The following is a 15,840-nucleotide window of genomic DNA, read 5'->3' as shown; positions in this document are numbered from 1 at the left end:
GTCAAGTAAAGGAGATTCAACTGAGGCAGCACAAGGGAACTCTCATCTGGGGACAACAACTGCAGGGAGAACACATATTTTCAGATGAACATGGGAGGGCAGAAGGCTGCCTAATACTGAAGCACCCCCAAACAACAAACCAAATGCAACAACTAGTGCAAGCATTCCTGGGGGAAGGCCTGCAGCAGATTGATTTGCATATGGTAATGCCATCCAAGCAGTGGGTCAAAGTTGGCTTCAACCCTCGTCTGCATATCAAAAAAGAGAAAAGGGGCGTGCAGGGCATGGCGGCCTTTTGCGGCGCTTGGATGACCTCTAGTTCGCATTAAACACCTCCACCCTCCTTCGGTGTGGGGCTCATGTTGGCTATGCCCCAGCCCCTGAAGCATTCAAGTTGATTTCTTGCAGCAGCTGGGCACTGTAACAGCTCCAGAGCTGCTCTGTAAGGCAAGTAAAAGGGTGTGGGCCCTGCAGCACTACCTGTAGTTTGCATTGTGCATTGGAAGGCACAAAGTAAGCAGACGGGAGAAGTCAGGATAGTGCGCAAGGGCATAGAAGGGAGCGGCTCAAGAAAAGAGAATTGGAAACAGACAGCAAACTATACTGGAGAGAGACCTGAGACAAAGAGATCTGAATTATACGAGAGCCGACCAGGGGAAACACAAATTATGCAGTCAAGTGTCCCACATTTGGGGAAATTGCAGGAGCAGCACACCCAGAGTGCAATGGGTGAGCCTTGCCCTGGGAGTAGCACCTTCATGATCATAGTATCTCACCTGGCAGGTAAGTAGGAGTTGGGCTAGAGCTGGGGAGGGTCGCTGCTCGGGCACCCCCCTGTCAAGTGAAGGAGATCCAACTGAGGCAGCACAAGGGAACTCTTGAAAGAGGAACAAGGCTAGAGGAAGATCTGAGACAAAGAAATCTGACTTTTACCAGAGCTGACCAGAGGAAAGCACAAACACAGTCCCCCACTACCACAAATAATGCAGTCGAGTTTCCCACATTTGGGGAAATCACAGGGGTCAGCATACCCAGAATGCAATGAATGAACCTCACCCTGGGAGAACAATCTTCATGACCATGGTATCTCCTATGCAAAATAAGTATGATTTGGGATAGGGCTGGTGAGGGCCGCTGCTCAGGCACATCTCTGTCAAGTAAAGGAGATTCAACTGAGGCAGCACAAGGGAACTCTCATCTGGGGACAACAACTGCAGGGAGAACACATATTTTCAGATGAACATGGGAGGGCAGAAGGCTGCCGAATACTGAAGCACCCCCAAACAACAAACCAAATGCAACAAATAGTACAAGCATTCCTGGGGGAAGGCCTGCAGCAGATGGTTTTGCATATGGTGATGTCATCCAAGCAGTGGGTCAAAGTTGGCTTCAACCCTCGTCTGCATATGAAAAGAGAAAAGGGGCGTGCAGGGCATGGCGGCCTTTTGCGGCGCTTGGATGACCCCTAGTTCGCATTAAACACCTCCACCCTACTTCGGTGTGGGGCTCATGTTGGCTATGCCCCAGCCCATGAAGCATTCAAGCTGATTACTTGCAGCAGCTGGGCACTGTAATAGCTCCAGAGCTGCTCTGTAAGGCAAGTAAAAGGGTGTGGGCCCTGCAGCACTACCTGTAGTTCGCATTGTGCATTGGAAGGCACAAAGTAAGCAGATGGGAGAAGTCAAGATAATGCGCAAGGGCATAGAAGGGAGCGGCTCAAGAAAAGAGAAGTTGAAACAGACAGCAAACTAGGCTGGAGAGAGACCTGAGACAAACAGATCTGAATTATACGAGAGCTGACCAGGGGAAACACAAATTATGCAGTCAAGTTTCCCACATTTGGGGAAATCGCAGGAGCAGCACACCCAGAGTGCAATGGGTGAGCCTTGCCCTGGGAGAAGCACCTTCATGATCATTGTATCTCACTTGGCAGGTAAGTAGGAGTTGGGCTTGAGCTGGGGAGGGTTGATGCTAGGGCACCCCCCTGTCAAGTGAAGGAGATCCAACTGAGGCAGCACAAGGGAACTCTCGAAAGAAGAACAAGGCTAGAGGAAGATCTGAGACAAATAAATCTGACTTTTACCAGAGCTGACCAGAGGAAAGCACAAACACAGTCCCCCACTACCACAAATAATGCAGTTGAGTTTCCCACATTTGGGGAAATCATAGGAGTCAGCATACCCAGAATGCAATGAATGAACCTCACCCTGGGAGAACAATCTTCATGACCATGGTATCTCCTATGCAAAATAAGTATGATTTGGGATAGAGCTGGGGAGGGCCGCTGCTCAGGCACATCTCTGTCAAGTAAAGGAGATTCAACTGAGGCAGCACAAGGGAACTCTCATCTGGGGACAACAACTGCTGGGAGAACACATATTTTCAGATGAACATGGGAGGGCAGAAGGCTGCCTAATACTGAAGCACCCCCAAACAACAAACCAAATGCAACAACTAGTACAAGCATTCCTGGGGGAAGGCCTACAGCAGATGGATTTGCATATGGTGATGTCATCCAAGCAGTGGGTCAAAGTTGGCTTCAACCCTCGTCTGCATATGAAAAGAAAAAAGGGATGTGCAGGGCATGGCGTCCTTTTGTGGCGCTTGGATGACCCCTAATTCACATTAAACATCTCCACCCTCCTTCGGTGTGGGGCTCATGTTGGCTATGCCCCAGCCCCTGAAGCATTCAAGATGATTTCTTGCAGCAGCTGGGCACTGTAACAGCTCCAGAGCTGTTCTGTAAAGCATGTAAAAGGGTGTGGGCCCTGCAGCACTACCTGTAGTATGCATTGTCCGTTGGAAGGCACAAAGTAAGCAGACGGGAGAGGTCAGGATAGTGCGCAAGGGCATAGAAGGGAGCGGCTCAAGAAAAGAGAAGTGGAAACAGACAGCAAACTAGGCTGGAGAAAGACCTGAGACAAAGAGATCTGAATTATACGAGAGCCGACCAGAGGAAACACAAATTATGCAGTCAAGTTTCCCACATTTGGGGAAATCGCAGGAGCGGCACACCCAGAGTGCAATGGGTGAGCCTTGCCCTGGGAGAAGCACCTTCCTGATCATAGTATCTCACCTGGCAGGTAAGTAGGAGTTGGGCTAGAGCTGGGGAGGGTCGCTGCTCGGGCACCCCCCTGTCAAGTGAAGGAGATCCAACTGAGGCAGCACAAGGGAACTCTCGAAAGAAGAACAAGGCTAGAGGAAGATCTGAGACAAAGAAATCTGACTTTTACCAGAGCTGAGCAGAGGAAAGCACAAACACAGTCCCCCACTACCACAAATAATGCAGTCAAGTTTCCCACATTTGGGGAAATCACAGGGGTCAGCATACCCAGAATGCAATGAATGAACCTCACCCTGGGAGAACAATCTTCATGACCATGGTATCTCCTATGCAAAATAAGTATGATTTGGGATAGGGCTGGGGAGGGCCGCTGCTCAGGCACATCTCTGTCAAGTAAAGGAGATTCAACTGAGGCAGCACAAGGGAACTCTCATCTGGGGACAACAACTGCAGGGAGAACACATATTTTCAGATGAACATGGGAGGGCAGAAGGCTGCCTAATACTGAAGCACCCCCAAACAACAAACCAAATGCAACAACTAGTGCAAGCATTCCTGGGGGAAGGCCTGCAGCAGATTGATTTGCATATGGTAATGCCATCCAAGCAGTGGGTCAAAGTTGGCTTCAACCCTCGTCTGCATATGAAAAGAGAAAAGGGGCGTGCAGGGCATGGCGGCCTTTTGCGGCGCTTGGGTGACCCTTAGTTCGCATTAAACACCCCCACCCTCCTTCGGTGTGGGGCTCATGTTGGCAATGCCCCAGCCCCTGAAGCATTCAAGCTGATTTCTTGCAGCAGCTGGGCACTGTAACAGCTCCAGAGCTGCTCTGTGAGGCAAGTAAAAGGGTGTGGGCCCTGCAGCACTACCTGTAGTTTGCATTGTGTGTTGGAAGGCACAAAGTAAGCAGACGGGAGAAGTCAGGATAGTGCGCAAGGGCATAGAAGGGAGCGGCTCAAGAAAAGAGAAGTGGAAACAGACAGCAAACTAGGCTGGAGAGAGACCTGAGACAAAGAGATCTGAATTATACGAGAGCCGACCAGGGGAAACACAAATTATGCAGTCAAGTTTCCCACATTTGGGGAAATCACAGGGGCAGCACACCCAGAGTGCAATGGGTGAGCCTTGCCCTGGGAGAAGCACCTACATGATCATAGTATCTCACCTGGCAGGTAAGTAGGAGTTGGGCTAGAGCTGCGAAGGGTCGCTGCTCGGGTACCCCCCTGTCAAGTGAAGGAGATCCAACTGAGGCAGCACAAGGGAACTCTCGAAAGAGGAACAAGGCTAGAGGAAGATCTGAGACAAAGAAATCTGATTTTTACCAGAGTTGACCAGAAGAAAGCACAAACACAGTCCCCCACTACCACAAATAATGCAGTTGAGTTTCCCACATTTGGGGAAATCACAGGGGTCAGCATACCCAGAATGCAATGAATGAACCTCACCCTGGGAGAACAATCTTCATGACCATGGTATCTCCTATGCAAAATAAGTATGATTTGGGATAGGGCTGGGGAGGGCCGCTGCTCAGGCACATCTCTGTCAAGTAAAGGAGATTCAACTGAGGCAGCACAAGGGAACTCTCATCTGGGGACAACAACTGCAGGGAGAACACATATTTTCAGATGAACATGGGAGGGCAGAAGGCTGCCTAATACTGAAGCACCCCCAAACAACAAACCAAATGCAACAACTAGTGCAAGCATTCCTGGGGGAAGGCCTGCAGCAGATGGTTTTGCATATGGTGATGTCATCCAAGCAGTGGGTCAAAGTTGGCTTCAACCCTCGTCTGCATATGAAAAGAAAAAAGGGATGTGCAGGGTATGGCGTCCTTTTGTGGCGCTTGGATGACCCCTAATTCGCATTAAACATCTCCACCCTCCTTCGGTGTGGGGCTCATGTTGGCTATGCCCCAGCCCCTGAAGCATTCAAGATGATTTCTTGCAGCAGCTGGGCACTGTAACAGCTCCAGAGCTGCTCTGTAAAGCATGTAAAAGGGTGTGGGCCCTGCAGCACTACCTGTAGTATGCATTGTGCGTTGGAAGGCACAGAGTAAGCAGACGGGAGAGGTCAGGATAGTGCGCAAGGGCATAGAAGGGAGCGGCTCAAGAAAAGAGAAGTGGAAACAGACAGCAAACTAGGCTGGAGAAAGACCTGAGACAAAGAGATCTGAATTATATGAGAGCCGACCAGAGGAAACACAAATTATGCCGTCAAGTGTCCCACATTTGGGGAAATCGCAGGAGCAGCACACCCAGAGTGCAATGGGTGAGCCTTGCCCTGGGAGAAGCACCTTCCTGATCATAGTATCTCACCTGGCAGGTAAATAGGAGTTGGGCTAGAGCTGGGGAGGGTCGCTGCTCGTGCACCCCCCTGTCAAGTGAAGGAGATCCAACTGAGGCAGCACAAGGGAACTCTCGAAAGAAGAACAAGGCTAGAGGAAGATCTGAGACAAAGAAATCTGACTTTTACCAGAGCTGACCAGAGGAAAGCACAAACACAGTCCCCCACTACCACAAATAATGCAGTTGAGTTTCCCACATTTGGGGAAATCACAGGGGTCAGCATACCCAGAATGCAATGAATGAACCTCACCCTGGGAGAACAATCTTCATGACCATGGTATCTCCTATGCAAAATAAGTATGATTTGGGATAGGGCTGGGGAGGGCCGCTGCTCAGGCACATCTCTGTCAAGTAAAGGAGATTCAACTGAGGCAGCACAAGGGAACTCTCATCTGGGGACAACAACTGCAGGGAGAACACATATTTTCAGATGAACATGGGAGGGCAGAAGGCTGCCTAATACTGAAGCACCCCCAAACAACAAACCAAATGCAACAACTAGTGCAAGCATTCCTGGGGGAAGGCCTGCAGCAGATTGATTTGCATATGGTAATGCCATCCAAGCAGTGGGTCAAAGTTGGCTTCAACCCTCGTCTGCATATCAAAAAAGAGAAAAGGGGCGTGCAGGGCATGGCGGCCTTTTGCGGCGCTTGGATGACCTCTAGTTCGCATTAAACACCTCCACCCTCCTTCGGTGTGGGGCTCATGTTGGCTATGCCCCAGCCCGTGAAGCATTCAAGATGATTTCTTGCAGCAGCTGGGCACTGTAACAGCTCCAGAGCTGCTCTGTAAGGCAACTAAAAGGGTGTGGGCCCTGCAGCACTACCTGTAGTTCGCATTGTGCGTTGGAAGGCACAAAGTAAGCAGACGGGAGAAGTCAGGATAGTGCGCAAGGGCATAGAAGGGAGCGGTTCAAGAAAAGAGAAGTGGAAACAGACAGCAAACTAGGCTGGAGAGAGACCTGAGACAAAGAGATCTGAATTATACGAGAGCCGACCAGAGGAAACACAAATTATGCCGTCAAGTATCCCACATTTGGGGAAATCGCAGGAGCAGCACACCCAGAGTGCAATGGGTGAGCCTTGCCCTGGGAGAAGCACCTTCCTGATCATAGTATCTCACCTGGCAGGTAAGTAGGAGTTGGGCTAGAGCTGGGGAGGGTCGCTGCTCGGGCACCCCCCTGTCAAGTGAAGGAGATCCAACTGAGGCAGCACAAGGGAACTCTCGAAAGAAGAACAAGGCTAGAGGAAGATCTGAGACAAAGAAATCTGACTTTTACCAGAGCTGACCAGAGGAAAGCACAAACACAGTCCCCCTCTACCACAAATAATGCAGTCGAGTTTTCCACATTTGGGGAAATCACAGGGGTCATCATACCCAGAATGCAATGAATGAACCTCACCCTGGGAGAACAATCTTCATGACCATGATATCTCCTATGCAAAATAAGTATGATTTGGGATAGGGCTGGGGAGGGCCGCTGCTCAGGCACATCTCTGTCAAGTAAAGGCGATTCAACTGAGGCAGCACAAGGGAACTCTCATCTGGGGACAACAACTGCAGGGAGAACACATATTTTCAGATGAACATGGGAGGGCAGAAGGCTGCCTAATACTGAAGCACCCCCAAACAACAAACCAAATGCAACAACTAGTACAAGCATTCCTGGGGGAAGGCCTGCAGCAGATGGATTTGCATATGGTGATGTCATCCAAGCAGTGGGTCAAAGTTGGCTTCAACCCTCATCTGCATATGAAAAGAAAAAAGGGATGTGCAGGGCATGGCGTCCTTTTGTGGCGCTTGGATGACCCTTAATTCGCATTAAACATCTCCACCCTCCTTCGGTGTGGGGCTCATGTTGGCTATGCCCCAGCCCGTGAAGCATTCAAGATGATTTCTTGCAGCAGCTGGGCACTGTAACAGCTCCAGAGCTGTTCTGTAAAGCATGTAAAAGGGTGTGGGCCCTGCAGCACTACCTGTAGTATGCATTGTGCGTTGGAAGGCACAAAGTAAGCAGACGGGAGAGGTCAGGATAGTGCGCAAGGGCATAGAAGGGAGCGGCTCAAGAAAAGAGAAGTGGAAACAGACAGCAAACTAGGCTGGAGAAAGACCTGAGACAAAGAGATCTGAATTATACGAGAGCCGACCAGAGGAAACACAAATTATGCAGTCAAGTTTCCCACATTTGGGGAAATCGCAGGAGCAGCACACCCAGAGTGCAATGGGTGAGCCTTGCCCTGGGAGAAGCACCTTCCTGATCATAGTATCTCACCTGGCAGGTAAGTAGGAGTTGGGCTAGAGCTGGGGAGGGTCGCTGCTCGGGCACCCCCCTGTCAAGTGAAGGAGATCCAACTGAGGCAGCACAAGGGAACTCTCGAAAGAAGAACAAGGCTAGAGGAAGATCTGAGACAAAGAAATCTGACTTTTACCAGAGCTGACCAGAGGAAAGCACAAACACAGTCCCCCACTACCACAAATAATGCAGTCGAGTTTCCCACATTTGGGGAAATCACAGGGGTCATCATACCCAGAATGCAATGAATGAACCTCACCCTGGGAGAACAATCTTCATGACCATGATATCTCCTATGCAAAATAAGTATGATTTGGGATAGGGCTGGGGAGGGCCGCTGCTCAGGCACATCTCTGTCAAGTAAAGGCGATTCAACTGAGGCAGCACAAGGGAACTCTCATCTGGGGACAACAACTGCAGGGAGAACACATATTTTCAGATGAACATGGGAGGGCAGAAGGCTGCCTAATACTGAAGCACCCCCAAACAACAAACCAAATGCAACAACTAGTGCAAGCATTCCTGGGGGAAGGCCTGCAGCAGATGGATTTGCATATGGTGATGTCATCCAAGCAGTGGGTCAAAGTTGGCTTCAACCCTCGTCTGCATATGAAAAGAAAAAAGGGATGTGCAGGGCATGGCGGCCTTTTGCGGCGCTTGCATGACCCCTAATTCGCATTAAACACCTCCACCCTCCTTCGGTGTGGGGCTCATGTTGGCTATGCCCCAGCACCTGAAGCATTCAAGCTGATTTCTTGCAGCAGCTGGGCACTGTAACAGCTCCAGAGCTGCTCTGTAAGGCAACTAAAAGGGTGTGGGCCCTGCAGCACTACCTGTAGTTCGCATTGTGCGTTGGAAGGCACAAAGTAAGCAGACGGGAGAAGTCAGGATAGTGCGCAAGGGCATAGAAGGGAGCGGCTCAAGAAAAGAGAAGTGGAAACAGACAGCAAACTAGGCTGGAGAGAGACCTGAGACAAAGAGATCTGAATTATACGAGAGCCGACCAGAGGAAACACAAATTATGCCGTCAAGTATCCCACATTTGGGGAAATCGCAGGAGCAGCACACCCAGAGTGCAATGGGTGAGCCTTGCCCTGGGAGAAGCACCTTCCTGATCATAGTATCTCACCTGGCAGGTAAGTAGAGCTGGGGAGGGTCGCTGCTCGGGCACCCCCCTGTCAAGTGAAGGAGATCCAACTGAGGCAGCACAAGGGAACTCTCGAAAGAAGAACAAGGCTAGAGGAAGATCTGAGACAAAGAAATCTGACTTTTACCAGAGCTGACCAGAGGAAAGCACAAACACAGTCCCCCTCTACCACAAATAATGCAGTCGAGTTTTCCACATTTGGGGAAATCACAGGGGTCATCATACCCAGAATGCAATGAATGAACCTCACCCTGGGAGAACAATCTTCATGACCATGATATCTCCTATGCAAAATAAGTATGATTTGGGATAGGGCTGGGGAGGGCCGCTGCTCAGGCACATCTCTGTCAAGTAAAGGCGATTCAACTGAGGCAGCACAAGGGAACTCTCATCTGGGGACAACAACTGCAGGGAGAACACATATTTTCAGATGAACATGGGAGGGCAGAAGGCTGCCTAATACTGAAGCACCCCCAAACAACAAACCAAATGCAACAACTAGTACAAGCATTCCTGGGGGAAGGCCTGCAGCAGATGGATTTGCATATGGTGATGTCATCCAAGCAGTGGGTCAAAGTTGGCTTCAACCCTCATCTGCATATGAAAAGAAAAAAGGGATGTGCAGGGCATGGCGTCCTTTTGTGGCGCTTGGATGACCCTTAATTCGCATTAAACATCTCCACCCTCCTTCGGTGTGGGGCTCATGTTGGCTATGCCCCAGCCCGTGAAGCATTCAAGATGATTTCTTGCAGCAGCTGGGCACTGTAACAGCTCCAGAGCTGTTCTGTAAAGCATGTAAAAGGGTGTGGGCCCTGCAGCACTACCTGTAGTATGCATTGTGCGTTGGAAGGCACAAAGTAAGCAGACGGGAGAGGTCAGGATAGTGCGCAAGGGCATAGAAGGGAGCGGCTCAAGAAAAGAGAAGTGGAAACAGACAGCAAACTAGGCTGGAGAAAGACCTGAGACAAAGAGATCTGAATTATACGAGAGCCGACCAGAGGAAACACAAATTATGCAGTCAAGTTTCCCACATTTGGGGAAATCGCAGGAGCAGCACACCCAGAGTGCAATGGGTGAGCCTTGCCCTGGGAGAAGCACCTTCCTGATCATAGTATCTCACCTGGCAGGTAAGTAGGAGTTGGGCTAGAGCTGGGGAGGGTCGCTGCTCGGGCACCCCCCTGTCAAGTGAAGGAGATCCAACTGAGGCAGCACAAGGGAACTCTCGAAAGAAGAACAAGGCTAGAGGAAGATCTGAGACAAAGAAATCTGACTTTTACCAGAGCTGACCAGAGGAAAGCACAAACACAGTCCCCCACTACCACAAATAATGCAGTCGAGTTTCCCACATTTGGGGAAATCACAGGGGTCAGCATACCCAGAATGCAATGAATGAACCTCACCCTGGGAGAACAATCTTCATGACCATGGTATCTCCTATGCAAAATAAGTATGATTTGGGATAGGGCTGGGGAGGGCCGCTGCTCAGGCACATCTCTGTCAAGTAAAGGAGATTCAACTGAGGCAGCACAAGGGAACTCTCATCTGGGGACAACAACTGCAGGGAGAACACATATTTTCAGATGAACATGGGAGGGCAGAAGGCTGCCTAATACTGAAGCACCCCCAAACAACAAACCAAATGCAACAACTAGTGCAAGCATTCCTGGGGGAAGGCCTGCAGCAGATTGATTTGCATATGGTAATGCCATCCAAGCAGTGGGTCAAAGTTGGCTTCAACCCTCGTCTGCATATGAAAAGAGAAAAGGGGCGTGCAGGGCATGGCGGCCTTTTGCGGCGCTTGGGTGACCCTTAGTTCGCATTAAACACCCCCACCCTCCTTCGGTGTGGGGCTCATGTTGGCAATGACCCAGCCCCTGAAGCATTCAAGCTGATTTCTTGCAGCAGCTGGGTACTGTAACAGCTCCAGAGCTGCTCTGTGAGGCAAGTAAAAGGGTGTGGGCCCTGCAGCACTACCTGTAGTTTGCATTGTGTGTTGGAAGGCACAAAGTAAACAGACGGGAGAAGTCAGGATAGTGCGCAAGGGCATAGAAGGGAGCGGCTCAAGAAAAGAGAAGTGGAAACAGACAGCAAACTAGGCTGGAGAGAGACCTGAGACAAAGAGATCTGAATTATACGAGAGACGACCAGGGGAAACACAAATTATGCAGTCAAGTTTCCCACATTTGGGGAAATCACAGGGGCAGCACACCCAGAGTGCAATGGGTGAGCCTTGCCCTGGGAGAAGCACCTACATGATCATAGTATCTCACCTGGCAGGTAAGTAGGAGTTGGGCTAGAGCTGGGGAGGGTCGCTGCTCGGGTACCCCCCTGTCAAGTGAAGGAGATCCAACTGAGGCAGCACAAGGGAACTCTCGAAAGAGGAACAAGGCTAGAGGAAGATCTGAGACAAAGAAATCTGATTTTTACCAGAGTTGACCAGAAGAAAGCACAAACACAGTCCCCCACTACCACAAATAATGCAGTCGAGTTTCCCACATTTGGGGAAATCACAGGGGTCAGCATACCCAGAATGCAATGAATGAACCTCACCCTGGGAGAACAATCTTCATGACCATGGTATCTCCTATGCAAAATAAGTATGATTTGGGATAGGGCTGGGGAGGGCCGCTGCTCAGGCACATCTCTGTCAAGTAAAGGAGATTCAACTGAGGCAGCACAAGGGAACTCTCATCTGGGGACAACAACTGCAGGGAGAACACATATTTTCAGATGAACATGGGAGGGCAGAAGGCTGCCTAATACTGAAGCACCCCCAAACAACAAACCAAATGCAACAACTAGTGCAAGCATTCCTGGGGGAAGGCCTGCAGCAGATGGATTTGCATATGGTGATGTCATCCAAGCAGTGGGTCAAAGTTGGCTTCAACCCTCGTCTGCATATGAAAAGAAAAAAGGGATGTGCAGGGCATGGTGTCCTTTTGTGGCGCTTGGATGACCCCTCCTTCGGTGTGGGGCTCATGTTGGCTATGCCCCAGCCCCTGAAGCATTCAAGATGATTTCTTGCAGCAGCTGGGCACTGTAACAGCTCCAGAGTTGCTCTGTAAAGCATGTAAAAGGGTGTGGGCCCTGCAGCACTACCTGTAGTATGCATTGTGCGTTGGAAGGCACAAAGTAAGCAGACGGGAGAGGTCAGGATAGTGCGCAACTGCATAGAAGGGAGCGGCTCAAGAAAAGAGAAGTGGAAACAGACAGCAAACTAGGCTGGAGAAAGACCTGAGACAAAGAGATCTGAATTATATGAGAGCCGACCAGAGGAAACACAAATTATGCAGTCAAGTGTCCCACATTTGGGGAAATCGCAGGAGCAGCACACCCAGAGTGCAATGGGTGAGCCTTGCCCTGGGAGAAGCACCTTCCTGATCATAGTATCTCACCTGGCAGGTAAATAGGAGTTGGGCTAGAGCTGGGGAGGGTCGCTGCTCGGGCACCCCCCTGTCAAGTGAAGGAGATCCAACTGAGGCAGCACAAGGGAACTCTCGAAAGAAGAACAAGGCTAGAGGAAGATCTGAGACAAAGAAATCTGACTTTTACCAGAGCTGACCAGAGGAAAGCACAAACACAGTCCCCCACTACCACAAATAATGCAGTTGAGTTTCCCACATTTGGGGAAATCACAGGGGTCAGCATACCCAGAATGCAATGAATGAACCTCACCCTGGGAAAACAATCTTCATGACCATGGTATCTCCTATGCAAAATAAGTATGATTTGAGATAGGGCTGGGGAGGGCCGCTGCTCAGGCACATCTCTGTCAAGTAAAGGAGATTCAACTGAGGCAGCACAAGGGAACTCTCATCTGGGGACAACAACTGCAGGGAGAACACATATTTTCAGATGAACATGGGAGGGCAGAAGGCTGCCTAATACTGAAGCACCCCCAAACAACAAACCAAATGCAACAACTAGTGCAAGCATTCCTGGGGGAAGGCCTGCAGCAGATTGATTTGCATATGGTAATGCCATCCAAGCAGTGGGTCAAAGTTGGCTTCAACTCTCGTCTGCATATGAAAAGAGAAAAGGGGCGTGCAGGGCATGGCGGCCTTTTGCGGCGCTTGGATGACCCCTAGTTCGCATTAAACACCTCCACCCTCCTTCGGTGTGGGGCTCATGTTGGCTATGCCCCAGCCCCTGAAGCATTCAAGCTGATTTCTTGCAGCAGCTGGGCACTGTAACAGCCCCAGAGCTGCTCTGTAAGGCAAGTAAAAGGGTGTGGGCCCTGCAGTACTACCTGTAGTTTGCATTGTGCATTGGAAAGCACAAAGTAAGCAGACGGGAGAAGTCAGGATAGTGCGGAGGGCTGGGTCAGTTGATTGTGGGCGAGTTTGTAAGCCATTGGCGGTGGCAGCGGGTATCGGCTCAGAGGCAGTAGCGGGCATTGGCTAAGGGTCATGGGCAGGATTCGGCGGACATTATGGCTGTAGTGCCTCACTAGCCACTGACCTCACCGCACGCCACTGTGGGACAGATGTAACATGCAGAGAGAGGTAGATTTGGGAGGGGGAATGTCCTAGCATAACTGTTAATTGCAGTGTAATACTGTAATTCAGCTGTGCAGCATTTGTGGCTAAATGTCAAAGAAGCCAGTATTTACCCTGCATGCAAAACAATAAATGTATTTGAACATACCTCCCAACTATCCCAATTTTTGCAGGACAGTCACTTTTTTGGGGAATGTCCAGCTAACCCAAACACCCCCCCCCCCCCCTTCCCATGGGGAAGGGGGGGGGATGGGGGGTGGAAGGCTCCCTGTAGCTTGTTGCTCTGCAAATATGCACATTGTGGGTAATTCAGACCTGATCGCTAGGGTGTGTTTTTTGCATCCCTGTAATCAGGTAGTTGTCGCCTACAGCGGAAGGGAAAATTTGCTGTGCAGGTGTGTGATCACATGTGCACAAGAGCTGCACAGCTCAGCACTTACTCAGCCATTGAGGTGACGTCACAAATCCTCCCACAAAACGCCGGGTCCCTCCAGTGTTTTTCCGGACACTCCCTAGACACATTCAGTTGCCACCCACACAAACACCCTCTTCTTGTCAATCTTCTTGTGATCTCCGGGCCGTCGCACTTACGCATTGTGGCGCATACGCATGTGCAATGCAAACCAGATTGCCCGCTGGGTGAAAATAAATTGAAGCGATCTGGTCTGAATAAGCCTCAATCTCTATTCACGGGAGACAGAGGGGCTGGGGCATGGCCAGCAGCTCACAGAGCACCTATAATGACAAAAATGGGAGACATGGCTCATGATCGCGATATACCTGCGAAGGTACGCCCTCTACTGATTGACAGGCAGAGGCATTCGTATTTTCTGCGGGGCACCCGGAGAAAATGTAGGCACATGCACAGGATGGACCCTGCGTATATGCCCCCATCCTCTTCATAGTTTTTGCGGTTGGAACGCGTATTACGATCCAAACTGAATTAGGCCCTATGTCTTATATACACGAGCAGTGTGAAAACATCAATCGATGGGGGTAATTCCAAGTTGATCGCAGCAGGAATTTTGTTAGCAGTTGGGCAAAACCATGTGTACTGCAGGGGAGGCAGATATAACATGTGCAGAAAGAGTTAGATTTGGGTGAGTTATTTTGTTTCTGTGCAGGGTAAGCCCCACACATTAATGCCCTTTGGAACATATTATGTCACTCACCACAATATCTGTGATACACTATGCCCTACAGTAAAGCTTCTAATTACTTTTACAAAAACTGCTCAATGCCAAGAGTTTCACGTGCTGGGTGTCATGCTCATTGCCAGGGGTTTCACTCTCTGGGTGTCATGCTCATTGCCAGGGGGAACGCAGTAGGGGGTGTTATATAGTAAGCACCACTATGGCATAGTATATAGCATTATATATATTGTGAGCACTGGTGATGTTGAGTGCAGTAGAGCTGCTGCTGGGTAATTACAATTTACTACAACCACCAATATATTCTGCTGCACTATATATATGCAAAGCTAATTCTGCTGGGTAATTACAATTGACTACAACCACCAATATATTCTGCTGCACTATATCTATATTTGCAAAGCTAATTCTGCTGGGTAATTACAATTGACTACAACCACCAATATATTCTGCTGCACTATATCTATATATGAAAAGCTAATTCTGCTGAGTAATTACAATTGACTACAACCACCAATATATTCTGCTGCACTATATCTATATATGCAAAGCTAATTCTGCTGGGTAATGCAAATTGAAACATTATTGCATAGTATGTGATTTTTAAGTACTTTTTTAAAGTTTTGAATGATATAGACCCAGTTTAATCTTTGTGGAATGCCTGGTTGTTGTTTTTAAGGTAATTTATTGCCTGGCATTTGAGGGGGTGGGGTGTGGTTACAGATTTCAATTATTGGTTTCACTTGTAATAGTCTTCTACTTAAGTCCAATGGTGTAGGCTGTGCAAAGCCGTTTGGCTGTGCATTTATTGATCCAAGCGTGCATTTTTATCAAAGCGTGATAAAATTGACACATAACAGCAGCGTTCAATCAGCGTTAATTTATCTTCAGCTGATATCGATTGTGAATTGACGTTTCTTCTCTTCTTGTCACCTACAGGTAATTACAATTGACTACAACCACCAATATATTCTGCTGCACTATATCTATATATGCAAAGCTAATTCTGCTGGGTAATGCAAATTGAAACATTATCGCATAGTATGTGATTTTTAAGTACTTTTTTAAAGTTTTGAATGATAGAGACCCAGTTTAATCTTTGTGGAATGCCTGGTTGTTGTTTTTAAGGTAATTTATTGCCTGGCATTTGAGGGGGTGGGGTGTGGTTACAGATTTCAATTATTGGTTTCACTTGTAATAGTCTTCTACTTAAGTCCAATGGTTTAGGCTGTGCAAAGCCATTTGGCTGTGCATTTATTGATCTAAGCGTGCATTTTTATCAAAGCGTGATAAAATTGACACATAACAGCAATGTTCAATCAGCGTTCAATCAGCGTTCAATCG

General features: G+C 49.1%; 22 non-coding genes across 22 annotated transcripts; all 22 read right to left on the bottom strand.

The window, feature by feature from the left end:
• Nucleotides 1–628: 628 nt before the first annotated feature.
• On the bottom strand, nucleotides 629–791 carry LOC135018155 (U1 spliceosomal RNA). Its single transcript, XR_010215908.1, has one exon. It is a non-coding gene; the product is annotated as a U1 spliceosomal RNA (small nuclear RNA).
• A 152-nt stretch (nucleotides 792–943) lies between these two features.
• On the bottom strand, nucleotides 944–1,107 carry LOC135018186 (U1 spliceosomal RNA). Its single transcript, XR_010215935.1, has one exon. It is a non-coding gene; the product is annotated as a U1 spliceosomal RNA (small nuclear RNA).
• A 671-nt stretch (nucleotides 1,108–1,778) lies between these two features.
• Nucleotides 1,779–1,941, bottom strand: LOC135018176 (U1 spliceosomal RNA). Its single transcript, XR_010215928.1, has one exon. It is a non-coding gene; the product is annotated as a U1 spliceosomal RNA (small nuclear RNA).
• A 152-nt stretch (nucleotides 1,942–2,093) lies between these two features.
• Nucleotides 2,094–2,257, bottom strand: LOC135018208 (U1 spliceosomal RNA). The gene has a single exon (XR_010215956.1). It is a non-coding gene; the product is annotated as a U1 spliceosomal RNA (small nuclear RNA).
• A 671-nt stretch (nucleotides 2,258–2,928) lies between these two features.
• On the bottom strand, nucleotides 2,929–3,091 carry LOC135018124 (U1 spliceosomal RNA). The gene has a single exon (XR_010215878.1). It is a non-coding gene; the product is annotated as a U1 spliceosomal RNA (small nuclear RNA).
• A 152-nt stretch (nucleotides 3,092–3,243) lies between these two features.
• Nucleotides 3,244–3,407, bottom strand: LOC135018101 (U1 spliceosomal RNA). Its single transcript, XR_010215856.1, has one exon. It is a non-coding gene; the product is annotated as a U1 spliceosomal RNA (small nuclear RNA).
• A 671-nt stretch (nucleotides 3,408–4,078) lies between these two features.
• LOC135018163 (U1 spliceosomal RNA) lies at nucleotides 4,079–4,241 on the bottom strand. Its single transcript, XR_010215916.1, has one exon. It is a non-coding gene; the product is annotated as a U1 spliceosomal RNA (small nuclear RNA).
• A 152-nt stretch (nucleotides 4,242–4,393) lies between these two features.
• Nucleotides 4,394–4,557, bottom strand: LOC135018204 (U1 spliceosomal RNA). Its single transcript, XR_010215952.1, has one exon. It is a non-coding gene; the product is annotated as a U1 spliceosomal RNA (small nuclear RNA).
• A 671-nt stretch (nucleotides 4,558–5,228) lies between these two features.
• LOC135018179 (U1 spliceosomal RNA) lies at nucleotides 5,229–5,391 on the bottom strand. Its single transcript, XR_010215929.1, has one exon. It is a non-coding gene; the product is annotated as a U1 spliceosomal RNA (small nuclear RNA).
• A 152-nt stretch (nucleotides 5,392–5,543) lies between these two features.
• Nucleotides 5,544–5,707, bottom strand: LOC135018181 (U1 spliceosomal RNA). The gene has a single exon (XR_010215931.1). It is a non-coding gene; the product is annotated as a U1 spliceosomal RNA (small nuclear RNA).
• A 673-nt stretch (nucleotides 5,708–6,380) lies between these two features.
• On the bottom strand, nucleotides 6,381–6,543 carry LOC135018158 (U1 spliceosomal RNA). The gene has a single exon (XR_010215911.1). It is a non-coding gene; the product is annotated as a U1 spliceosomal RNA (small nuclear RNA).
• Nucleotides 6,544–6,695: 152 nt separating this feature from the next.
• LOC135018114 (U1 spliceosomal RNA) lies at nucleotides 6,696–6,859 on the bottom strand. The gene has a single exon (XR_010215868.1). It is a non-coding gene; the product is annotated as a U1 spliceosomal RNA (small nuclear RNA).
• Nucleotides 6,860–7,530: 671 nt separating this feature from the next.
• On the bottom strand, nucleotides 7,531–7,693 carry LOC135018126 (U1 spliceosomal RNA). Its single transcript, XR_010215880.1, has one exon. It is a non-coding gene; the product is annotated as a U1 spliceosomal RNA (small nuclear RNA).
• Nucleotides 7,694–7,845: 152 nt separating this feature from the next.
• LOC135018107 (U1 spliceosomal RNA) lies at nucleotides 7,846–8,009 on the bottom strand. The gene has a single exon (XR_010215861.1). It is a non-coding gene; the product is annotated as a U1 spliceosomal RNA (small nuclear RNA).
• A 671-nt stretch (nucleotides 8,010–8,680) lies between these two features.
• Nucleotides 8,681–8,843, bottom strand: LOC135018157 (U1 spliceosomal RNA). Its single transcript, XR_010215910.1, has one exon. It is a non-coding gene; the product is annotated as a U1 spliceosomal RNA (small nuclear RNA).
• A 140-nt stretch (nucleotides 8,844–8,983) lies between these two features.
• On the bottom strand, nucleotides 8,984–9,147 carry LOC135018112 (U1 spliceosomal RNA). Its single transcript, XR_010215867.1, has one exon. It is a non-coding gene; the product is annotated as a U1 spliceosomal RNA (small nuclear RNA).
• Nucleotides 9,148–9,818: 671 nt separating this feature from the next.
• On the bottom strand, nucleotides 9,819–9,981 carry LOC135018125 (U1 spliceosomal RNA). The gene has a single exon (XR_010215879.1). It is a non-coding gene; the product is annotated as a U1 spliceosomal RNA (small nuclear RNA).
• Nucleotides 9,982–10,133: 152 nt separating this feature from the next.
• Nucleotides 10,134–10,297, bottom strand: LOC135018184 (U1 spliceosomal RNA). The gene has a single exon (XR_010215934.1). It is a non-coding gene; the product is annotated as a U1 spliceosomal RNA (small nuclear RNA).
• A 671-nt stretch (nucleotides 10,298–10,968) lies between these two features.
• On the bottom strand, nucleotides 10,969–11,131 carry LOC135018166 (U1 spliceosomal RNA). The gene has a single exon (XR_010215918.1). It is a non-coding gene; the product is annotated as a U1 spliceosomal RNA (small nuclear RNA).
• Nucleotides 11,132–11,283: 152 nt separating this feature from the next.
• LOC135018209 (U1 spliceosomal RNA) lies at nucleotides 11,284–11,447 on the bottom strand. The gene has a single exon (XR_010215957.1). It is a non-coding gene; the product is annotated as a U1 spliceosomal RNA (small nuclear RNA).
• Nucleotides 11,448–12,093: 646 nt separating this feature from the next.
• On the bottom strand, nucleotides 12,094–12,256 carry LOC135018160 (U1 spliceosomal RNA). The gene has a single exon (XR_010215913.1). It is a non-coding gene; the product is annotated as a U1 spliceosomal RNA (small nuclear RNA).
• A 152-nt stretch (nucleotides 12,257–12,408) lies between these two features.
• On the bottom strand, nucleotides 12,409–12,572 carry LOC135018183 (U1 spliceosomal RNA). Its single transcript, XR_010215933.1, has one exon. It is a non-coding gene; the product is annotated as a U1 spliceosomal RNA (small nuclear RNA).
• Nucleotides 12,573–15,840: the final 3,268 nt, after the last annotated feature.

Source organism: Pseudophryne corroboree, unplaced genomic scaffold (genome assembly GCF_028390025.1).
Source record: "Pseudophryne corroboree isolate aPseCor3 unplaced genomic scaffold, aPseCor3.hap2 scaffold_321, whole genome shotgun sequence".
Taxonomy (NCBI): domain Eukaryota; kingdom Metazoa; phylum Chordata; class Amphibia; order Anura; family Myobatrachidae; genus Pseudophryne; species Pseudophryne corroboree.
Note: the sequence above shows the minus strand (reverse complement) of the source record. Positions and strands in the feature narration are given on the sequence as shown.